This window comes from Sitophilus oryzae, unplaced genomic scaffold, assembly GCF_002938485.1.
Source record: "Sitophilus oryzae breed Bouriz unplaced genomic scaffold, Soryzae_2.0 scaffold_1400_pilon_pilon, whole genome shotgun sequence".
Classification (NCBI taxonomy): domain Eukaryota; kingdom Metazoa; phylum Arthropoda; class Insecta; order Coleoptera; family Curculionidae; genus Sitophilus; species Sitophilus oryzae.
Genome location: NW_022146061.1, coordinates 305625 through 329646, shown reverse-complemented (window position 1 = coordinate 329646; position 24022 = coordinate 305625).

The window sequence follows — 24022 nt, the reverse complement described above, 5'->3', positions numbered from 1 at the left end:
AGAACTAAATGGAGAAGAATTATAAACTCAGTTAACAGCGACAACCAAAAAGTAAAGAGGCAACAAAGGAATGAGATTTTTGAATGCCCGGAGTGCGATAGGCAAATAACATCATGCATCGGGCTTTGCAGTCACAGAAAAGTTCATGAAAGAAAACGCTTTGCGTGACCATCTTTTGATGCGTGTCTATACTCATCAGCGAGTAATGGCAGTATGTATGAATGTATGTATTATTCTAGCTTATCCTATATTAGCCATTTTGCATTTTCACAGTGTAAACTCGAAGCTCTATATCAATGTTATTTACCTTTTATCCCAATCAGTTCGACTAAGTATAATAGAACTTTTATTCGCAAAATGAAATGTGGCAAAAAAACCACCTAAATATGCGAAAAACCCATTCAGCAACGACGCACCGCTCGCAAATTGCAATAGAAAAAGGCGTAAAATATGCTCCTACTGTCAAACATGCCATTTTTCGCTTTTTATTTCGTTTTAGTCTGCTTTTGTTGGGCAAAATAATCGCACAAAAGCAAAGTATCTATCAAACCCGATGCTTGCTACAAAAAAAAATGACAATAAAATTCCATCCCACACAATATAGATTTTTCCAAAAAAAATGTTCAACATTTTTATTCATAATATGTGTAGTTAACTAGATCTATCTGAACAATACTCCCGTTTTTGATTGTTACTGAATCGTATAATGCCGTAAAAATAATATTTGCGGATAACAGAAGCTTTATTCTGTTTAATTTAATAATCTATACCTGGGTCAAATAATGAAATACTGTTCGAATTTATGGTCAATTATTTGTAATAAAATGAAAAGGTTTTTTTTAACACGAGGATGATTTTGATTTAATCAACTAATACTGTGATTGTCACCCACCTTTGTAATATCGCTAGAATTTAGAATTGAGTGAATACACATTTTCAAAAGTATTTTTAAAGTGAAATATTTTTACGCACGATGGTAGTAAAAATTCAAGGTCGTGACACGCCGCGGCCCAAGAAAAAAAGTGGTAAGGATCGCACGATCGTCCAAACACCAAAAAACATTCGATTAAAAGCTAAGAAAATTATTATAATAAACTTGATACTGTACCTGATGTGTACCAACATCCTCTGGTTGCGTGCTAGAAATAAATTTTCATGCATATTTTCATCTATAGGTTTGTAGCTTCTGAATAACGGCATTAGGTAAAGCATTCAGCTCATTTGCTAACTCAGAATTAGAATTATTAGAGTTCAGCAACTCGCACTTTCATTGGAGGACATCGTAATATTTATTTCTGACCAATAATCAATGAGAATATTGGTATAATTTAACCAAATTACTGCCAACTATGATTTATTGGTTACCTTCAAAATATGTTCTCTTCTTAAATAAATTTAAGCGTTAACATTATTAGGAATTTGCATAAAAGTGTCTATTTTAATTTTATTAATAATTTTATATTAGTTAGTCGCGTAGCAAGTCAATATGTCCAAAAATATAAAAAGAATCATATTAGCTCCAAAATAAAATAAAAATATCGTTATATACAATAATTTTGGCGATGTATGTATATCAAACCATACCAAAAACGAATCCGGTATCCGGATGAATGCCAATTTGATTATTAAAATCTGCATCCGTCATGTGTTCATCAATTTGTCTACCAGCATTCCTTTCTCTGAACTTCAAACCTTGGAAGTGAACTTTCAAACCCTCTTGTATTACGTGGTGTAAGGGCTGATCCACAGTGCCCGGTGGTTGATTTGGCGAGTCGTCGGTGGGAAATATACGAGAAACTTTATCAGAGAGAATTTGTACACCGTCAGGAACCTCTTCGCAATAGGATTTAATGCAATATAACCACCACCAAATAGCATCACGGCAGTTAAACCTGGCGAAATAAATATTAAGTTAATAACTTAAAACTCTAAGTTTCTGATAGACAGTTAAAACAAAATTTATTTGGAGCGTAACGTAGAAACCTATGGCTGTGGTTACATGATCATGCAAACAAGAGAAAATCAGACAAAGTATGTTATGTAGACAGTGGTCTATAATGGTTTTGGGTGATATTCGAGAAAAATTTGCAGGCTATTGAGAAAAGAGAAATTGTACCGGGTGTCCCACTAAGAATAGCTCTCGGCTGTATCTCGAAAAGTATTAGCCGTAAAGCCTGCGGAAAAAAAATATTTATAACTAAAGGGGCTATTAGAAATTGCTGGAAATTATTTTCAAGTTTGTAAAACGGCCGCTAGGTGGCGCAACTACTATGGAAAATAAGAAAATATATTTTTACAGAATTTTGCCTAGATAATGGATACTATAAATAATAGCTTCATAATCTTCTTACAAGGTTAGATCTATCTTTATTTAAATGTTAATAACTCCGGACTGGATGATCAGAATCCAACAACCGAGGGCTCATTTAAAAGAGCGTTTCTTACTCACACGTTTTTTCGCAAAAATTAAATACGATAGTATGTGTTATTTCAGCTGATAGTAAAGAGTAGTAAAAGCTTAAAAAGTCAGCGAAAACCGCATCTTGATATCTTCTTTCAAACCGAAGATATTAGCAAAATTTTACCAATTAAAAAATAAAATAAATACCAAAAAATAAGCCCTTAATTACCTTATTTTTACAATACAGTATCAGTAGCCCTCTTGATTAGGGCCATTCTAACAAAAAAATAAGATAAAAATTAAATACGATAGTATGTGTTATTTTAGCTGATAGTAAAGAGTAGTAAAAGCTTAAAAAGTCGACCGCATCGTGATATCTTCTTTCAAACCGAAGATATTAGCAAAATTATTATAATAAATACCAAAAAATAAGCCCTTAATTACCTTATTTTTACAGTACAGTATCAGTAGCCCTCTTGATTAGGACCATTCTAACAAAAAAATAAGATAGAAACAGTTAGTTTATTTTAAAATCGACGAAATACCAGAATACCATAATACCAGATGTATTAATATCTAATAATTAAGATATTAATAATAGTGAACCAGAAACGATGATTCAGTGATGTCATGGTAGGCTTTGGAAAAAAGTTGCTTTTCACGTAATAGTATAAATGTCAAATTGTTATTAGATCAACATTTTGATAGTTTTAGCAGCGTTTTTTTATCTTTTAAATGCTTTTTCAAAATTAATTATTAATACATTATTGGAAGTAGTTGAAGTTATTGGCAGTTTTAAAAAGGAATCAAAAGATAAAAAACGCTGCTAAGACTGTCAAAATGTTGATCTATAACAATTTGAGGTTTATACTATTACGTCAAAAGCAACATTTTTCCAAAGCCTACCATGACTTCACTGAATCATCGTTTCTTGTTCACTATTATTAATATCTTAATTATTAGATATTAATACATCTGATATTATATTCTGGTATATCGTCGATTTTAAAATAAACTAACTATTTCTATCTTATTTTTAGGTTAGCATTGGCATAATGAAGAGGGCTACTGATACCGTGTTGTAAAAATAAGGTAATTAAACGTTTATTTTTTGGTATTTATTATAATTTTGCTAATATCTTCGGTTTGAAAGAAGATATCAAGATGCGGTTTTCGCTGACTTTTTAAGTTTTTACTACTCTTTACTATATCAGCTAAGATTACATATATTATTGTATTGATTTTTTTTTAAAAAACGCGCAATGTTTGTTAAAAAGACGCTAGGGGGCGTTGTCTTACACAACGCCCCCTAGCGTCTACGTTCAAAAGCTTATTATTAGTTTATATGGTACAATATAGAGTAAGAAACGCTCTTTTAAACGAGCTCTCGCTTGTTGGATTCCGATCATCCAGTCCAGAGTTATTAATATTCATATAAAAACAGATCTAACCTTCCCCCACCACTTTATTTTGGTAGATAGGGGAAAATGACTCTAACAAAAAATATTCAAAATTTACTGAAGATTGTGTTGCTGTTACTTATAGTATACCTTATCTAGTCAAAATTGTGTAAAAACTCCATTTTCTTATTTTTTGTTGCAGTTGCGCCCCCTAGTGGTCATTCTACAAACTTGAAAATAATTTCCAGCAATTTCCCATAGCCTCTTTAGTTATAAATATTTTTTTCCGCAGCCGCTACGGCTAATACTTTCCGAGATACAGCCGGCTACCCTGTACAGATTACACAGAAATAAATTGAAAATAATATATATATTATAACAGCTTTATTATATCACTTTTTCAAACATGTCTTTCAAATTCTCCAATTTCCTCCAGTTAGTAAGAAGTTTTTCCTAAAATTTGGTACTCTTACACACATTTTAATGCCAAAGCGAATGGCGATTGTGAAAAATTCCGTAACAGCCCTGAAAGGATAATTTCCATTAGGGTAGAGGGTACTACTGGTGGTACTTCTTTTTTAGAGATACAGTAATTTCAACAAATTACATAAAAAGCTAGATCTTTTTTACCTAAAACTGCGCTCTTCGTTTAGTTAGAAAAGGTGGACGGTTTTCAAGATATTGACCGAGGGGCAAACCCCTGGTGGTATTTATTGTACAAGCACTTGGTAATACTGGTATTTTTTTTTACTTTTGGTACTAATTTGGTATTATTTCGTAATAAGCTGGTATTATTTGGTAATAAACTGGTTTTATTTGGTATTAAACTCGTATTAAACAGGTATTTTGTTGGACATCTGACAACGGTGGATGTGGATTAGACGCACGTGGCGACGGCCGGGAAACTGATTGCATCATTTCTAGCCAAAGACATTATAAAGATAGACATTATAAAGATAGACCGAACATCTCATTCATAAATACTCGTTGGAAGTGTATCAAACATTCCAATGTGTCAAACAAGGACAGAAGAGACAGAGAAGTCTAAAATTTCCGACCCCGGCAACTAGGCGCATTTGGATTGTTCTAATGACCAGTGGCGTATCGTTTTTTGGAAGGAATTTAATTAGTAAAGTAAAAGTAAAGTAATTAGTAAAATTTTTACTCCATATTAATATACTACATTAATACTTTTTCGTCAGATGAGTTTTGTTATAAGGTTTGGTTTGGTCTAATATAATAATATAATTAATATCCCATATATACTTATGTTGAAACGTTAGTAGGTAGTTTTCGAAAATCGCTCCAACGTCGATTTTCAATTTAAACTTTCAGTTACTTCTATATAAACTTTCAGTTACTTTTGAATATTTACAGGGTGACTCAAGTTTCTGAAACAGTTCTATATTAGGTTTGTGGTTGGTGACTTTTCTTTCAATTTTTTTCAGAATATGGAGGCAATGGTAAAGCACATTTTAGACATCTTTGTAAACATAGGTGGCCGGAACATATTTTCAAACTAAAGTTGTAGATTTGCCATTAAATTTCCATTCCAGAAATACCTAGGGTTGCCACCTGTCCTTTTTTGAAAAGGACAGTCCTTTCGACTTTTTTTGACTTAAAAAGTAATATTTATTTACGTATTTTGCCTGAGAAAATTACCTACAGCAAACAGAAATATTTTTCTTGCTTTTCGTCCAAATTTAATTAGAGATGTTATAAAACTTATAAATAATTTTTTCTTGTTTAGAATAGGCAACATTATTTAGAACTTTCCGTTTAATCTCAAATGATAGTTTAGGTTTTAGTTTTACCTTCTTTGATCTTAAAAAGAACTTTTCAAAATTAGTAATTATTAACGATTTAGTTAGTTCGTAATCGATAGCTTCCTTTGAAGTACTGTGTATTGTTTAATCTTGTATTATTAATAACTTCCTATACCTAAAATGAATATTTAATGAGAAAATTGTGTTTTTTGAAAATATAAAACAAGATTTGACTTTCGGTCTTCTTCTTGTATTACGATGGCTCTGATACGAGACAATTACCTTTTAGTCTCTCAATAGAAGGCATTTATCATTAAAAGTATCAAATCTGTGTGTTACAGTATGGGATTTCTGTCGCATAATATTGAATATTACGTTTATTTACAAACCCATTACTTTTAAAGGTAGCTTCATCAGACAGTCAAATTTTAGTTAAATGTCTGAATCTTCATGAACTGTATTAAGCATATGTATTGCGGTTTGATTCACCATGTTGACAAAAATATTTTGAAAATGTGCGTTACAATGGCCCCCATCTTATGTAAAAAAATGAAATAAAAATCACAAATCAAAAACGTAATAGGTAAAAAGCTTTTTTGGAGGCCTGGGTCACTCTGTATATAGATATGTATAAAACTAGTAGCCTAAAAATTATTTACAGTTCGTCCCATTCTAAAAAAAGGTAAACACACCGTACAAATAACTCTAGGAAGAGGTATTTTTACGGTGGTAAAAAATTGTCTAAACAAGACCGAAGGGGCAGATATAATAAAGCAGTAAAATGTAAAAAAGGGCGGGTAAACACCTTTGTTTATTTGTTGAGCAAAATTCCTTTAGAATATCGTATATAATGACCAAAATATGACGCAATTTTAAGAAAAAAAATGTCAGTTTCTGGCTTAAAACGAAGTTTCAAATGAAACGTTTATATTCAAATTTGTTATGATCTACAACAGTTAGGTAGTAATTGAGATGAATTATAATCCAATTACCGGCTACTACGTTCTTGTTTTAATTGATCAAAATTCAACAAATATAATTAGAAATTATTTTAATTGTAAGGGGCTCCCTTGTGGGACGCCTATGTACAGGGTGGGTCAAATTCGACGCTTTTAAATGGAAACACCCTTTTCTATAGGAGATAGACGAAAACTAATATCGGTGTCAGGAGCTCAATTTTCATCAAAAACATGATGGTGAAAACCGCACATCAATATCTGTTACCGTTTCGGGGTTACGGGGTGTTTTTAAAAAATATGCATTTTTAACAAATCGTTGTAACTTTTTTGCTATGGTAAATTATGTATTTTTATGAAAACATTTCCAAAGCACCTTTTTACGTAGAATTTAATGGTTTAAGTATAATTTTTTTAAAATTAATAATCTAAGAATTATCAACAGAAAATTTGATTTTTTATATGGGACACGCTGTATATTTTTAATCTATTGAAAATAATTTAAAATTTCCTTTCCTAAAATATAACACACTTGATATTTTGCTCGATTCCTCTTCGAGATATAGAGTATATAAAAATTCGCCCGCTTTAAATAAGTAGGCTTTGAACGGCACCGGCTGTAATGCAAAAAAATTCTAGCTGTGTGCATCAATTAAAACGAATATTAAACGAAATAATATTTGCTATGAGAGATGGAGAATTTTATAACCATTTAAAATATATTTAACCAACATGAACACATTTAAACTATATCATAAACAATAAAAATAAATAGCAAACCAAGATATGAGATTTTGCTACAGGTGTTCGACATATCGACCGTCTTCTGTTATGGACAGATGGGGCAGTTTTTGAGCATTTCTCGCGAAATTCATTAACTCAGTGGGGGTGAAAGATACCCTCTCATAACTGCTAAGTATTTCTAATTCTTGTCTACATTATACGGAAGAATAAGGAACCTTTATTCTTCCGCAAATATATCCATAGGATTAGATCCATGGGCACTAAGTCAGGCGGCCTCGACGGCCAACGGCTGGGATCTTGGTTAGCTATTCAATTGTTCTTGAAATTGGCTGCAAAAATTTACTGATAACTTCAGCGTTCAGAGGCGGTGCGTCGTTTTGCTGGAAAAATATGTTTTCGAGTTCCATTAAGGGCATATCATCAATAAGGGGTCCAAAGCCTACTAGTTAAAATTGGCGAACTTTTAAAAATTCTGTATTTCGAAGGGGATTATAACAAAATATCAATTGTGCTATATTTTTAGAAAGGTAATTTTAAATTCTTTTCAGTTAATTAAAAATATAGAGGGTGTCCCAAATAAAATATCAATTTTTCTGTTGATAACTCTTAAATTACTAATTTTAAAAAAACACACACCATTAATTTCTACGTAAAAAGGTGCTTTGGAAATGTTTTCATAGATATTCAAAATTTTCTATAGCAAAAAAGTTACAGCGATTTGTTAAAAATGCACATTTTTGAAAAACACCCCGTAACACCGAAACGGTAACAGATATTGATGTGCGGTTTTTACCATCATGTTTATGATGAAAATTGAGCTCCAGACACCGATATTAGTTTTCGTCTATCTCCTATAGAAAAGGGTGTTTCCATTTAAAAGCGTCGAATTTGACCCACCCTGTACAATTACGGCGGAAATTTGTACCTACCTGGAAAAGACAAATTCGGGTAATTTGAGCTTATTTTTCCACACACTTGACACTGTCGTACCATATTGAAAATTCCCAGATTCAAAAATACGTTAAACAAAAGCAAAAACTACTGAAAAGTTCACTTCAGACTTGATTCCGACTTCAAACACACACCGTAAGCTAAACTTAGTACGCTATAACGGACCAAGGGCCGTCGCGAGGGGTGGTGGGACGGACGGCTCATTTTCATTCTGGAAGACTAGCAGCGACGTTGCCAATAGTTCTAGACGTTTCAGCACATTAAACAGTAAACATGTCTTTTAACAGTAACGCATATATCCTCTGGTTAATCACGCATGCTTCTTTAAAAATAAACTATTAATTTAATTAAGAAATTGAGATTTATTGATATCCGGTGAAGCTTTTAAAGTCACCTTTTCTGCAAATCAAACTAAGTAGATAGGCGCAAATTTGCGATGTGGCAATGTCACCTTCTCTATCTCGGTTGGTTTTTACAGTATGTAGTCAACCTCCCATTGTTTGATCGGGTTAAAATGCACAATGTGATATCTGTTCTTCCATATTGCACATTCCCATTTGCATTGAAAATGAGCCGCCTTCGCGCTTTTTACACGATCAAAAATTATTGGTGTTAACCTATTTTATATGAAGTATTTTAAAGTTTTTATATTTAGTGTCCAAGATAAGTACCTACTTAACAATAAAATATACCTCGTAATATACATACTTAAGAATAATTACTTTTGTTTCGAGGTTAGGTTGCTGGCCTATTTGAAAAATAGGTTATTTAAACATAATGTGAAGTACTTGGGCGTTATTTTTCAAAAACATTTAAAGTGGGATTTGCATATTGAAAATATTACTAATAAGGCTAAAAAAGCCTTAAATGTTTTAAGGGCTGTTTGTAGAGTGTGGTGGGGAGCTGATCCTTGTACCCTTTTAATTATTTTTTCTGCTCTGGTGAGATCTCATTTGGAATTTGCAACAATTTTTATTAAACCAACTAGTCAAAAAAATTTTAATAAATTAGATGTAGTATTTTTTGAGGGTTTACGTATTTGTCTAGGTTGTATGAAATTTACTCCTAGATTAGCGTTGTTGGGAGAATCTTCTATGATTGATTTAGAATGTAGAAGAAAAATACTTGTAGGCAAATTTCTGTCTAAATTTTTAGCATTACAAAATAATCCATTAATAAATTTAATTTACAATATTAGAAAAACTTTTAATCCAATTTATATTAATAGTAATAATGTACCTTATGTGGTCTCAGCTTTACATGACTTTCTGCCTTATATTGATAATTTTTATGTTGGTCAACATTTTCCGTGTTATGAAGTTAGTTTTAATATTTTGAATGATTCTATTAAATTAGTTGATTGTCAAATTAATAAATTTTTGTCAGTATCTGAATGTTTTAAAAATTCTCATATTTTTATTTTTACAGATGCATCTAAAAAAAGATAAAAGAACAGGATTTGGAATATATATTCCATATATAAATTTTAAATTTTCTTCGCGACTACCTGATTCTTTAAGTATTTGTAAGGCAGAAACCATATCTATTCATGATGCAGTAAAGTTTGCTATTAAAAAGAACTTGCGTAGTGTTATTATCTTTTCAGATTCCAAAAGTTCAATTCAAAAAATTAGTAAAAATCTCTTTAAAGCATCTGCTGATTATTGGACCTTAAGAACCAAACGTTTAATTTGTTTAGCACATTCTAATGGTTTTGACATCAGGATTGCCCGGATTCAAGGTCATTCCAATATCTTGGGAAATACAGAGGCAGATTTGTTGGCTAATATTGGAAAAGATTTAAATATTCCGAAATCTATGGAGATGGATTCAATAGATATTTTTAATTCAATTAAAACTGATATTTTGTGTAATTATAAAGAAAATTGGAAATCTCGTATGAAAGAAAAAAAGCATGTGTATTTTAATATACAAACAATCTTCCCAGATAAACAATGGTTTAAAAATTTCCAGTATATAGATAGAAGACATATTACAACGTTAATTAGAATGCGTACAGGCCATTGCTTAACAAAAAACCATTTATATGAAATTAAAGTGAAGGAAGATCCATTCTGTGAGTGTGACTCTGTTGAAGACCTAAATCATATCTTTTTAGAATGTCCTATAAATTTTTTGTTTAATTTGGATTTATATCAAAAATTTATTGAAATTAATTTTCCTACTCTATATATACACTATCAATATTTACAGTTTTGTCTAAGCCAAGTGAAAAGTTAATAGAAACTATTATGATATTTTTAAATATTAATAGAATTAAATTATAATGCTCAACTTTCTATTTTTTATTTTCTTTTTGTTTCAGTTTCAGAATGCAGTCTGTTTGTGTGACCTCTACCCTATGTGCCTTTGTTTGTGATATAATCTTCCTTTCAGCACATCATTTATATATTTAATAAATAATAATAATAACATTTTACAGTCACAGGTCACAGGTTACCTTCATAGAAGTTAGTTATATTAAAATTTACCCATTATACATTTTACTCAGATAAGAATCAGTGGCCTTGATATGGTTTAGAGCCAGTCAACATCTTGGTCACTCTCAAATTGAGCTGGCGGTTGCCTTGTAGCAGAGCCATCATAAAAAAAGAAGAAGAAGAAGATTATTTTTACCCGATTTTAATTGCCCATCTTGCAATTTTTCAATGTATAAAAATGTTTTTTACGCAAAAACGGTACATAGCCTGTCTGGGTGTGTAGCCTAAAATGTCAAGAAATTAAAGAACTCGCATCATAGAAACATAATATGGATCTCGTTAGAATTTCTTATTTTTCTTGTGCATATAATTATATTTTTGAGCTTATATATAAGTAACAAATAGCGCAAATAACAAAAAATTCAATTACTTTTTATGTCTAGTCTTTATTTTATAAATTTTTTAAAAGTATCGATGTTAATGGAACCATTAAAATGACTTTTTAAACGTGTCATGACAGTAGCTTTATTCCAGTTCCCAAAAAGTACGGTTCTAGAATGGTTCAAAACACTGGCACAGTATGATTTTTTGCAACTTTTGACATGAATGATTGTCGTAATTAGACTGTGCGATTGTTTTAAACCGTTCTAGAACCGTACTTTTTTGGAACTCGTATTAAGCTTATATGTTTTTCTGACCTAATTATCGCAGTTTGACATGAATAGGCCCTAAAGCTCCAAATATCTTAAATTCTTTAGATACTAAAAAGAATAATACTAATTTGGTATTTTTGGTTCTAATCTGGTATTTTTGTTTGGAAATAATTTGTTATTTTTGGTACTTTTTTCCCAAAATTGGTATTTATTGTACACCATTTTTGGCAGCAGTTTGCCCCTCGATATTGACGTTTAAAAATTCCAATGCATCGATTTCAGTATTAGTAAAATGATAAAATATAAAGAAATTTTAAATAAATTAATCTTCCGATTTCTCTAATGCTAAAATCGCATCGGGACTTTTAACGCAAATATCTCTGAAACCGAACTAAACGAAGAGCACCTTTTTTACATGAAAAAGTCTTAGCTTTAATTTTCATTTATTGAAATTAATATATCTATAAGGATAAAAGAAGTACCACCAGTAGTACTGTATACCTAATGGAAAGTACTCTTTCAGGCCTGTTAGGAAATTCTACACTATCGCGATACGCTTTGGTATTAAAATATGTGTAAGAGTACCAAATTTCAAGAAAAACGGTTTACCATTGTTCTGACAAATCAACAAAATATATTATTTTTATTTAATTTTTATTGCATATCTTCATAGAAACTTTCTATTTTATTTTTATCTGTAGAATCACCCACTGAAGTTAGATACACTATTTTTGACACCCTTTATACCTATAATTTTACAATATATGGTAAAAACCCAATAACCGTCACTGTCCTAATTATCGTCATATTCCAATATTTTTTAAAAAAATAAGAAACTCAAAGAAAAAAAAATCCATTATAAATAAGTTTAAATAATTGTTTTATATATCTGGAAACGGCTGCAATTAGTGATGTGTCGGTATTTGAGTAACGCGATTTTGGAGCGGTATTTTTTTGTAACGTCCGTCGTGTCGCGCCCCACAACGAATCAGGAACCTGTTACTGAAGAACGACGACAAAATTATTTATAATTTGCAAATAAATTATTTATAATCGCACTTGAAGTTAGCTCGAACCCTAGTAACCGTATAGCAACGTGTTTAGCTCCAGCCGTCGCGATTTCGTCGGTCGCCAACTGGAACTTATGTACGTAGCGTCGCGCGTGTTCGCTCCACCCGTCGCGCTCCTAGAGCCGTAGTTCCGCCTGTCGCGAACAGAAGTAACTGGTAACTGCTGTAACTGATTATTGACGCTCGACCTCGGCGGCGACGTACTTCATTCCAACAGTCGCTGGAGAGCTTCTAGGGTTCCGGTTTTGTCTGTCGCGATTTGTTCGGTTACTTTTGGCTTTGGTGCTCCCGTCGCTACGTGACTTTCGAAATAGCGATTTTTGGTATGTACTAGGCATGATATAAAATAGCGTTGTGTAAAAGATGAAACGCAAAAGCAAATAAAATAAAAATATTTTTTATTTGCAAAAGCATACATTTATATAAGTTTTAATTGACAAAAGCCAGTATCTGAGACGGTGGACGGTTTTATGGAGGGTAATTCTCCATCTTCAATATCAGTTGTATCTAAGTTTATAGCACGAATGGTTGTAACAGCTAGTAGAATTGGAAGAAGCTGACAACTCCGGTTGGGAGTAGGTAGGTACTAATGCCAGAAATACTGCATAAGCGTAACACTTTGGAAGTCGGAACCTCGGTTACAAAATCGTGGTATTTTTCTGGACTCATGTGGAACCGGTATTCCCATCACTAGCTGCAATACATAATTTTTTAAATGGCGCACTTCATTTGCGTGGAATAACGACTATTTTAGTTGGAAGTTAGACGTTGACGAGAAACCACACATTTCTTATAAGCTAAGCAGAGTAACAGTCTTCTTGATTTTCTTTCACAATAATGTAATTTAGCATACTAAGGTCGAAATATAATTAATGACCAATGTAAAAGGTTTTCTATCATAACGGGTGCGTCTCAAAAGTGGCTCACCTCTACAACTTTTTTATTTTTTCAGATAAAAAAACGAGATTTGGTATGTTAGTATATGACATAAATTAGGATTGATTGACGTATTGAATTGTTTTTGGTCACTTCGTATTTAACCGGAAATGACTACAACTTTTGATTTTTAAATGGCACCCTCGCATTTTTTTACTTTATTCGATAGAAAATGACATTTTAAATAGAAGGACATATCATATGTCAACTTTTGACATTATCTATTGACATGTCTATATGACATATTTCAATCTAGAGCGCCACGGCTATGTTAAAAACACTAATTTTCAATCAAGGGCCTTGGAAAAATAGATTTGATCGTCTAATGTTTTCAGTGTCTTGTCCTGGCCGGTTAAAAGATGCCTAAGTCGTATTTTTAATCATATCTCAATTTTTTTCAAATGGAACGTGGTTGGCTCATCAACATATTTCGAAAAAGCATTTTTTTACGAATAATTTGATACCACACACTTGGTGTTTCGAGTCAATTTGTCGTTATGAATCGCATGTTACAATTTCAAATAAACCATATGCGAAAATGTCAAAAGTTGACATATGATATGTCATTCTATTCAAAGTGTCATTTTCTATTGAATAAAGTGAAAAAATACCGAGGGTGCCATTTAAAAATCAAAAGTTGTAGTCATTTCCGGTGAAACCGGAACTGGCAGAAAACAATTGAATATGTCAATCAATCCCAATTTATGTCATATACTAACATACCAAATCTCGTTGTTTTATCTGAAAATTTAAGTTTACGGGTGAGTCACTTTTGAGACGCATCCGGTATAGGTAGAGATGTGACGATATTTAGGCAAATTTGAAGTTTGCTTAGCTTTTCTTGAAAATAAACGAAAATATCGGTTAAGTTATTATTAAAGTTTTATTTAATTTTTATAAAATATATCCCCTAGTGTCATATTTAATTTTCTTGTAACCCTTATACTAATAATTCGGATTGTATAGCTAGCTGAACTGAGATATTACTTTAATGTGACGATAAACTGGGACAGTTACCATAATCCTTCCCATAACGTCACAGCAATAATATATATAAATTAAATTCATTTATTTTATTTACAGTACACTAGTAAAACAATGCTATTAGCTAAAATCGATCACAAAACCGTGGGTTAATTTAAATGGATATGCATTATGCAAGAATATTGTTTGAATGTCGAATTAAAATTTAATTACACACTAGTTATAATTTGCTTAATGCACTTTGTTAATGTTGTAATACCGTGCAGCATTATCCGCAGTTTTTAATTGCCAGTTAGACAGGTGCATTTTATTTAAATTGGCACTAGTCTATTATTACTCGGATCGTATTGACATGCATTTTTGATATAAAGCGTAAATTATTACATTAACAAATAAATGATAGGTTTGTTCCAACACACAAATTCTATACGCATGTGTCGAGTTCTATACACTGCTGGCAAAGCAACATTCATTAGCAATAGGAGGTTTTCAATGCGATAAAAAAAGATGGTAAGGCTGCAAAATACACTGCAGCGCAACAGAGACGGATAAAGTGTCTTTTCCCTACCATCGTATAGGGGAAGTGATCATAGAAGTGATACGACAAGAGAGCCTCTGCGAGAGGAGGCGCCGGGCGGATCTTTAAGACGCTTGTGTGGGGGCTACCGCCTACTAATGGAATATAATCGAAAAAATAGAAACAGGACGGACAGTGTTGCCATTCTATTAAATCGAAATTATGTTGGCTTATCCCAAATCTTCTAATTCCATTATCTTGCCTGCTTAATGAAATATTAAATAAAGTACGAAACAATTTTAAGAATGTGTTTTCTCTAGGCATATAACTTCTTTCTAAAACGAAAAGTAACATGCAAAACTTTGAAATCATTTCTAAAATAGCAAGTGCAATTCTGTGAAATGGCAATACTGTACGATCTTCCTAGCAGTCGCCCCGACACTGTCGGTCGGCGGCGGCGGTGACAAAGGAATTAGGCCGAAAAACTTTATAAGGAGTAGCCGAACAAGGTTGCCGGGTTTGTTAGATTATAATTCCGTACGAGAAGAAAATTCTCGGTAGATCTTCAACAAAAATCAAAAGTACAGAAACAAAATAAAATATAATATTTAAGTCCAAAATTAGGACTCCTATGTGTCGTAATAATAGATCACTCAAATAAAATACAAATATAATAAATATAACAAGAATTAGAAATAGCTGGGTATATTATTTAATATTAAAAAAAAATATTGTGAATTAAATAATATTAATATATCTATAAAAACATAACATAATAAAAACATATAAAACTATAACAAGTAGGGATAGCAGTCACAAATTAGTGTAGCAGTCACTTTTTACCTTTGTACAAATTTTGATCAGTGATATCTAAAATTAACTTCATTTCAATGGGGAAGCTGTAGCAACTCTCAACTCTTTTTTCATATTAATATATTTTTTTGACAGAAAAATCACTAAAATATTTCTCCGAATTTAGGTTGTTTCTTAACTTAAATTTTGTTTGTTGCTTACATTTTTTTGGGGAAAATATGGGTTCAACTTTAGTAGATGAATGAAACAAAATCTTTTCAAAAGATATCAACTTGGGCATGTCGCCAATACCGCGCCTAATAAGGAGTAATAAGGATTTTTAGGAATATCTCTGTAACTCTGCAACTAGACAGAACAATGACCTATGATTACTAAATAAAATTTAATGAAACAATAATAAAGACAGATTATACAGATTCCAACGCGGTAGTCGCTTAATTTTTAGTCAAATAAGTCAGATTTTTAAAGTGCTTCTATTGTAAAAACTAAAGACGTAGTTGAACATATCGTTAGATTTTTGTTTAAATCGGTAGATCGGTAGCTTACAGACGAAACCGGTAGACCTGGCAACTCTGTGATGAATTGACGGAGGACGGAATAGCGAGTTGCGGAAGCGCGAGAAGGGAAATAAGATAATGGCGATAAATAAAGGGCAGGGGGATGGGTATCATGGGAGGTGGCGGAATTTCCAAAATTTGTTATCTTATTGGAGTTCGCCTAAGATGACAGTCGTATTGGAGGTGGAAACGGGGAAGTTGTTGTCCATCTCTGTTTAAGCATAGACTTTTTATAGGCGTGTCATTCCAATGCATGTAATTCCTATGCCTAGATATCGTATTACCGGACCTGATGTTTATTTATGTTATGTTCTTTAAAATCAAAGAAGCGTATTGCCATACATTTTTTAAAAGTTTCCGAAACGTTAAGCATTTTTTTGTTCGTTAGGCGAGATTGCCGGGAGATTGCTTAGAGATCAATTGCCGGGCCTGTATACTGTATATCCAATCCTGTCATGAGACCTGTTATATATAGTACGGATGTACAGGGTGGTGCATAACTGTATTCCGGAAACTTCGGCAGCATATTCTGCAGATTAAAATAAATAAAAAAATTCGAATAAATGTGTGTCCTAAAATGCTTAGTTTCGGAGACACAGAGTGTAGAAATTTCATTTTTATTTCGAGATTTTTTCCTAATAATTTATGAAGTAACGTCAATATTTGGATGAAAATTGGTGAGTTTTTTGACATGAGAAATTTGATTTTCATGTCAATATGACTCTAACTAATAGATGCGCCATTACGAAGAGTAATAACTTTTTGTTCATACCTGTATAAAACTAGTGAGTAAAAAATATATATTTATCTAAAAAAAATATACATTTTTACATAAAAAAGGTCTCTTGGTAAAAATCGCTACGAGTAATGGTTGTCGAGATATTTGGAATGGAGATTATCAATACCTGTCATCAATGACATAAATGAAACATGTTGACTAAATAGTGTCAATCTTTTTGTGTGAAAAGTTCAACAGAAAGTGTTTAATCATCGTTTTTTCGCAGAAAAATTTATGATTAATTTAAAAAAAAATAAAATGTATTATTTCAGTCAAATAACTATACCCAACGTGTGCTTATTCAATCAATAATGACATGTATTGACTATTTAAATTCTAAATATCTTGAGAACGGTTTCTCGTAGCGATTTTTACCAAGAAACATTTTTTACGTAAAAAGTCATGGAAATGTATATTTTTTCAGTCAGTAATTTTATACAGGTACGGACGAAAAGTTAACAGAATAAAAAGCTGTCAAGTGCAATCTGAGGAAGCTCAACCTGTTTCAAAAATGTGCTGTTTGTGCTGCAGACTCTGCTATATAGGGTATTCCAATAAGAGGTATCGGATGTTGATAACGAATAAAATAAAAGTGTCATAACATACCTAATAGTTATTGGTATAGGGGAGACCGGTGTCAATTGTAACAAGGGTCAAAAGTAACAATAGCTGTAATAAGTAAGCACAGTAACAGCACAGGTGTAAGACACCTGTGCAGTTATGTGGTATTTCATTAAAAGACGTGTGGGTGCATAACGCTCGTTTCGAAAACACATGTTCATAATCAGCCGATAAAAGTAAATAAAAGTGGCTTTACAAATTGTCATTTAGAGCTCAAGACGCAAAAATTGACAATGTTTAAAGGTAAGGGTTGGTTTTTTTATTCTTTTGGCTTAATTTTTGAGTTATTATTTGCTCATTAGTGTTGTAAATAAATATAGATTTTGAAACAGTATCTTTTAAGGTTATGTGGTGTCGGTTGTAACACATGTCATGGTGTCGATTGTAACGTGTTACTATTGACACCTGTTTGCTGTTTTGCTAAATAATATATTATTTATTACAGTTTAACATTAAAAATGGTAAAACCAAGACCTAGAAAGACTGAAAGGGGACTGATACCCAAAGTTATTTATGAAGAAGCTGCCAGAAAGGTGATTGACAATCATCAGTCTGTTAGAAAAACAGCAAAAGATTATGGAATGTGCCATGTCTCGTTAAGTCGCTATATGAATGCTCTACATAACAACTTACAGCCTAAAGTAGGATACAGCCCATACAATAGGGTGTTTACTGTTCAACAGGAGTCCCAGCTAGTCGAATACTGCGAAAAATCTGTTAATTTATATTTTGGATTAACTACAAAGGATCTCCGACAACTTGCATTTCAGTTTGCATCTGCTAACCGGCTTCCTTGTCCTCAAAAATGGAATGATGCAGAACTGGCTAGTGAAGATTGGCTCACAGCTTTTCTCAGAAGAAATCCGGGATTAACGTTGCGCACCCCTCAAGCTACCAGCCTTGCACGAACCATGAATTTTAATAGGGAGAACGTTTCAAACTTTTTTAATAAACTGGCAACTGTCTTGGAAAGATATAGTTTTGAGCCACAAAATATTTACAATATTGACGAAACTGGTGTCTCCACTGTTCAGAAGTCGTCAAAGGTAATTGCCAAAAAAGGGACGAAACAAGTCGGATCAGTAGCATCCCAAGAGCGTGGAACGCTTGTTACCCTCTGCGTTGCTGTAAACGCTATTGGAAATGTAATTCCAGCAATGTTTGTATTTCCTCGCATACATTTTAAGGATCATTTTATTAGAGATGGGTCTATTGGTTCTGTTGGGGCAGGCAATAAGTCGGAATGGATGCAGGAACATGAGTTTATGGACTTCATGAAACAATTCGTGAAATATGCTAAGCCCAGCGAATCAAACACAGTCCTGATTTTATTGGATAATCACTCGTCACATGTATCAATCAACTTAATTGATTATTGCAGAGCAAATTTCATAACGCTATTGTCTTTCCCACCACACACCTCCCACCGACTACAACCTTTAGATCGAGGAGTGTATGGTTCCTTTAAGAAATATTTCAACAATGCTGCTGATCAGTGGATGAAAAATAATCCTGGAAAACGAATGACCATCTACGATTTACCATCAATAGTTACAGCGTCCCTTCCTTTGGCCACTACGCCATCAAATATCCAAGCTGGTTTCGCGTGCACTGGAATTTGGCCTTTTAATCGTGAAATATTTTCAGATTCCGATTTTCTACCATCCACTGTTACTGACAGACCACTTAATACCCACCAAACAGAACCCGGACCAACAACTGATAGAGACACCCCTTCGCCCCAACCAGGCCCATCAACCACTCGGGATGCCTCTTCGCCCCAACCAAACCCATCAACTGATCCCCAACCAGGTTCATTAATTCAGTCTCCACAACCAGGAACACCAAGGACTACCATTGAACCAAAAAATAAACCAACATTATCATTTACAAATAGAGAAACTACTCCTTCACCACAACCACAATCTACAATATTCATTACACCCGATATTCTAAAACCTTTACCTAAAGCAGATCTTTTTAAACCAAAAAAAGGGGGCCGAATGACAAGAAAAACTGCAATCTTGAACGATACGCCAGAAAAGAACTTAATTGAAGAAGAAAATCTAAAGAAAAAAAAATCCAGCAAAACGCAAAATTGTTCAAGATAATTCCAAAAGAGGAGGTTCCAAAACTCAAAAAACTGCGAAAAAAAGAATGACAATAATTAAGAAGCCAACAAAAGACTTCTCCACATCAGATTCTTCTGATGATAATGAAACTTTCTGTTTAGTGTGTTGTGGAGCATATTCTGTAAGCAATGGGGATTGGTTGCAATGCAGAAGCTGCCACCAGTGGGCTCATTTAAACTGCACAGATAAAAGTCCATTCTACATTTGCAGAAATTGTAACTCAGATGATGACTCCGACTAATATCTAACAATTATTTAACACTTTAGATTAAGTTTAAGTTCCAATAATTACTTTGATATAAAAAAGTTGATTTTCGGTAAAACAAATAAATTATTTTTTTAAGGATTTTTAATGGTTTTGTTTTTTATACCATTCAAATAACATTGTTACAATTAACACCGCTCTTGTTACTTTTGACACCAGGTAGGTGGTGATTGTAACATCTGTCAAGGTCCCTAAAATGGCTTTGTAGTTTTATACCAGTAAATATTTTATAAGTTTGCATTCGAAGATGCTATTCTTAACATTATGCACTTTCCTAAAACAGTTAAATCCAGTTTTCAAATAGTAAGATTAAGCCACGAAAAATCAAAAATCAAATTTTGTTACTATCGACACCGGTCTCCCCTACCAAAGCCGTAAAGTTGATCTTCTTTGGCCGAATCTGAAATTTGCGGCCGAGGCTTAGCCGAGTTGTTTGATGGAACAAACCTTATTCTATTGTATAAAAATAATAGACAGATATTATTAGACAGAGATAAATTTAATTAATAATTTTTGTAAATATATATGCACGCAAGCATAAAGAATTATCAAAAGATATATAACTCTCTACACCCTCTTTATAGTTTGTTGGTGATTTCGTTCGATTAAATAGAAAACTTTTGAAACACCCATGGCCGGACAGGGTCTAGGTGGTGTAATCAGCTACTTCACCGTATGGTCTCTCTACCCATTCTCTAATATTAGGAATTAAATTATACGTCCACCTTCCATACTTGCCGTTGACCCATTCTTCTTGCCATTTTATCCATAGTTTACTTCGAGCCCCTTTCAACTCGTTCTTGAACCAAGAAATGCATTGGAGGTATACCCGTTATAACGCGAACAGCCTCTGCACAAATGGTTCTATAGGCACTGCTAACTCTTATAGCCGCTGTACGCTGTATACTGTTTATTTTCTGCCTATATTTATTATTTTCCATTGCCTTGTACCATATAGGTGCAGCATATAGAAGTTGGGAGTAAATGACCCCCACTAGAACCCTCCTCTTAGAAGCTCTTGGTCCAGCGGCATTTGGAAGTAGATGCGACAGTACAGCTAATGTTTTGCTTACTTTGGTTACCGTTTTATCAATGTGCTCGCCAAATTTCATTTTGGTATCAAGCCATACTCCTAAGTATCTAATGGTTTTGCTGAGTTTAGTTAGCTGAGTTTAGTTAGTTACTATACACCCTCTATATAGGTTTTACAGCATATTACTAATGAAACTCATAAATACAAATTAATGTAAATCTTCCTATATAACTATCTTTTAGAAATAAAAGCAATTGTCAAATATAATTAGCTAAACATTCCGAAAATTATAGCTATTAAAAAGTAACTTCCTACTACTATTACTACTACTACTGCCATTACTCGCTGACGAGTATTTCACACGCATCAGAAGATGGTTACGCTAGGCGTTTCCTGTCATGAGCTTCTCTGTGTCTGAAAAGCCCGATACGTGATGTTATCTCTCTTCCGCACTCCGGACATTCAAAAATCTTATTACTTTGTTGTCTCTTTTTGGTTGTCGTTGTTAACTGAGTTTACAATTCTTTCCTATTGCGTTCTATTGTGTGCTGCTTCCTCCCATTGATGCTGCATACTTATCCCCTTTAAGTTTTTATGAAAAACATCTTTGTATCTTTTGAGTTGTCCACCCGGTTTCCTCTTACCCTCTACAAGTTCACCGTAAAGAAGAGATTTCGGTAGGCGGTTTTCTTGCATTCTGCATATGTGGCCAGCCCATCTTAAGCGAGATTTAGTAATCATGACTTCAGCGCTCCCGCAGCTTACTTTTTCAAGGACTGATACGTTTGAGACATAGTGGTACCATTTCATTCTTAGCAGTTGTCTGTTGCAACTTGTTTAATGCGCTCATGTGCCGGTGGTACGGCACCCAGGTTTTGCTTCCATATAACATGGTGGGGATTTATTACTGCTCGATACACTGCAAGTTTTGTTTTTGTGCTCAAGTCATGATTGTAGAAAACCCTGTCTTTTAATTCCCAGAATGCTCTTGAGGCGCTGCTGATTCTGTGCTGAATTTCAGAGTCGATATTTGCCTTTTCCGAAATCAAACTGCCGAGGTAATTAAATTCTGATACATATTCCAATAGTTCTTCTCCGATTTTTATAGCGCTGTTATGATTTTCCGGGGGAGTGCACATGATTTTAGTTTTATCGATGTTCAGTTTAAGGCCCAAAGTCTCGTATGCCCAAGTATATGTGTTCAGCATTTCCTGTAATTGCTGTAACGTATTTGCAACTAGAGCAGAGTCATCAGCGTAGTGGAGTTCTGTGATAAATTTTATACGTGTTTTTGCCCTGAGTCTTTTTATGGTGAACAGACCGCCGTCATACCTGTATCTAACACCCATTCCTCTTTCCTGCAGTTTGTTGTTCACTATAATAGAGAGCGCTGCCATGAATATGTTGAATAGGAGAGGAGCTAGGACACATCCCTGCCTAACTCCTGTATTTGTCAGGAAGGGATCGCTCAGTGATCCATGATGTGACACTATCGACTTGTTGTTGTTATTGAGGCTTTTACACACAGTAAGAAATTTGTTGGGCACTCCGAACTTTTGCATAATTGCCCAAAGTGCATCTCTGTTTACAGACTCGAAGGCTTTCGTTAGGTCGATGAATGCAACATAAAGTTTACTCTGCTGTTCCTTTACTTTTTCCTGGAGTTGGCGGACGGAGAATATGGAATCAACGGTACCGCGGTTGGTGCGAAAACCCGTTTGCGATTCTGGGAGGATTTTTTCTATATGTGTAACTTCCAGAGCAGTAGAAAAAGAGTCTGTAAATAAATACGTACAGAGCAGTAGTAGACCTGATACTGGTATTGTCAAAAATCTATAATGATGATATTTCAACATTATAAACTTTAACTTTGTTAATAATGCTTCTTTTTTTGCTTTGTATTTATCTTTCTTTTATTAAATTGACTATTTTTAGTTGTAATGATTCTAGGATCTGTTTGACTCATTTTATAGTTTATATCATAATGAAAATACATATAAAAGTTAACAACGAACCTTTGAACTTCAGTATAGTCAAGGATGTAATTTCTCTATTCGTTTTTTTAATAAATCATTCTAGCTATAAGGTATATCTAGAAAAAAATAAAAGGTGTAAAAAAATAAACAGCATGTTGTTATTATAAAGACATTTTCCGGATAATTTGATTATAATTTCTAAGATCCTTCACACATTTATCAAGTTTTTTTTTTGACGAAGACAAAAGGTTATAGATGTACAGGGTGGTCCGAACTGTATTCTGGAAACTTGGGTAGCATATTAGCTTATATTTCCTATAATTGCGTATTGCTTTATTTCATTTTATAACTGCTTAGATATAAATTCCAAAAATCGACTGTAAAAACTACAAAATGCATGTTGTAGGTTTGTATTTGAGTTGCGGAAGTATGACTATATTTCTGAAAAATAAATATAGTACAATGGCTCAAAATAGATAACATGTAAGTAAGTATCAGACATGTAATTTTACACAAAAAAATAGTTTCCACAAAGACACCCTCATATTTATTTGAGAGGTTTATATTTCGAAGTGATGTAAACAGAACCTTACGATATCCAAATAAACTGGAGTTTCCTGTTTACAACTCCTCTATCTTTCGCCGCTCCTATCTATATAATTCAATTTTATTGTTTAATAATATCGAAAATAATGTTAAGAAAATGTCTCTAAACACTTTTCGGCTTAAAGAAGTTTATATGAGTCAACAGATTTGACGTCTCCCTGATCCAGATCACATTTTGGTTTTTTATTATCATAATATATAATTTTTTTTTGTTAATTTATTTTGTATTTTATAAATATATTTTTTTTCTTTTTAGTTATATTCTATCTAATTTACTAATTGTTAACTAACTATAATTGTATATTTATTCATTTTTTTCTTTGAACAGGTTAAGTAGAGTAGCCATAGGCTAGACTTTGCCTGAAGAAGGAGTATGATGTATTTTGTTATGTTTCCTTTAATAAAGCCATTTATTATGTTTC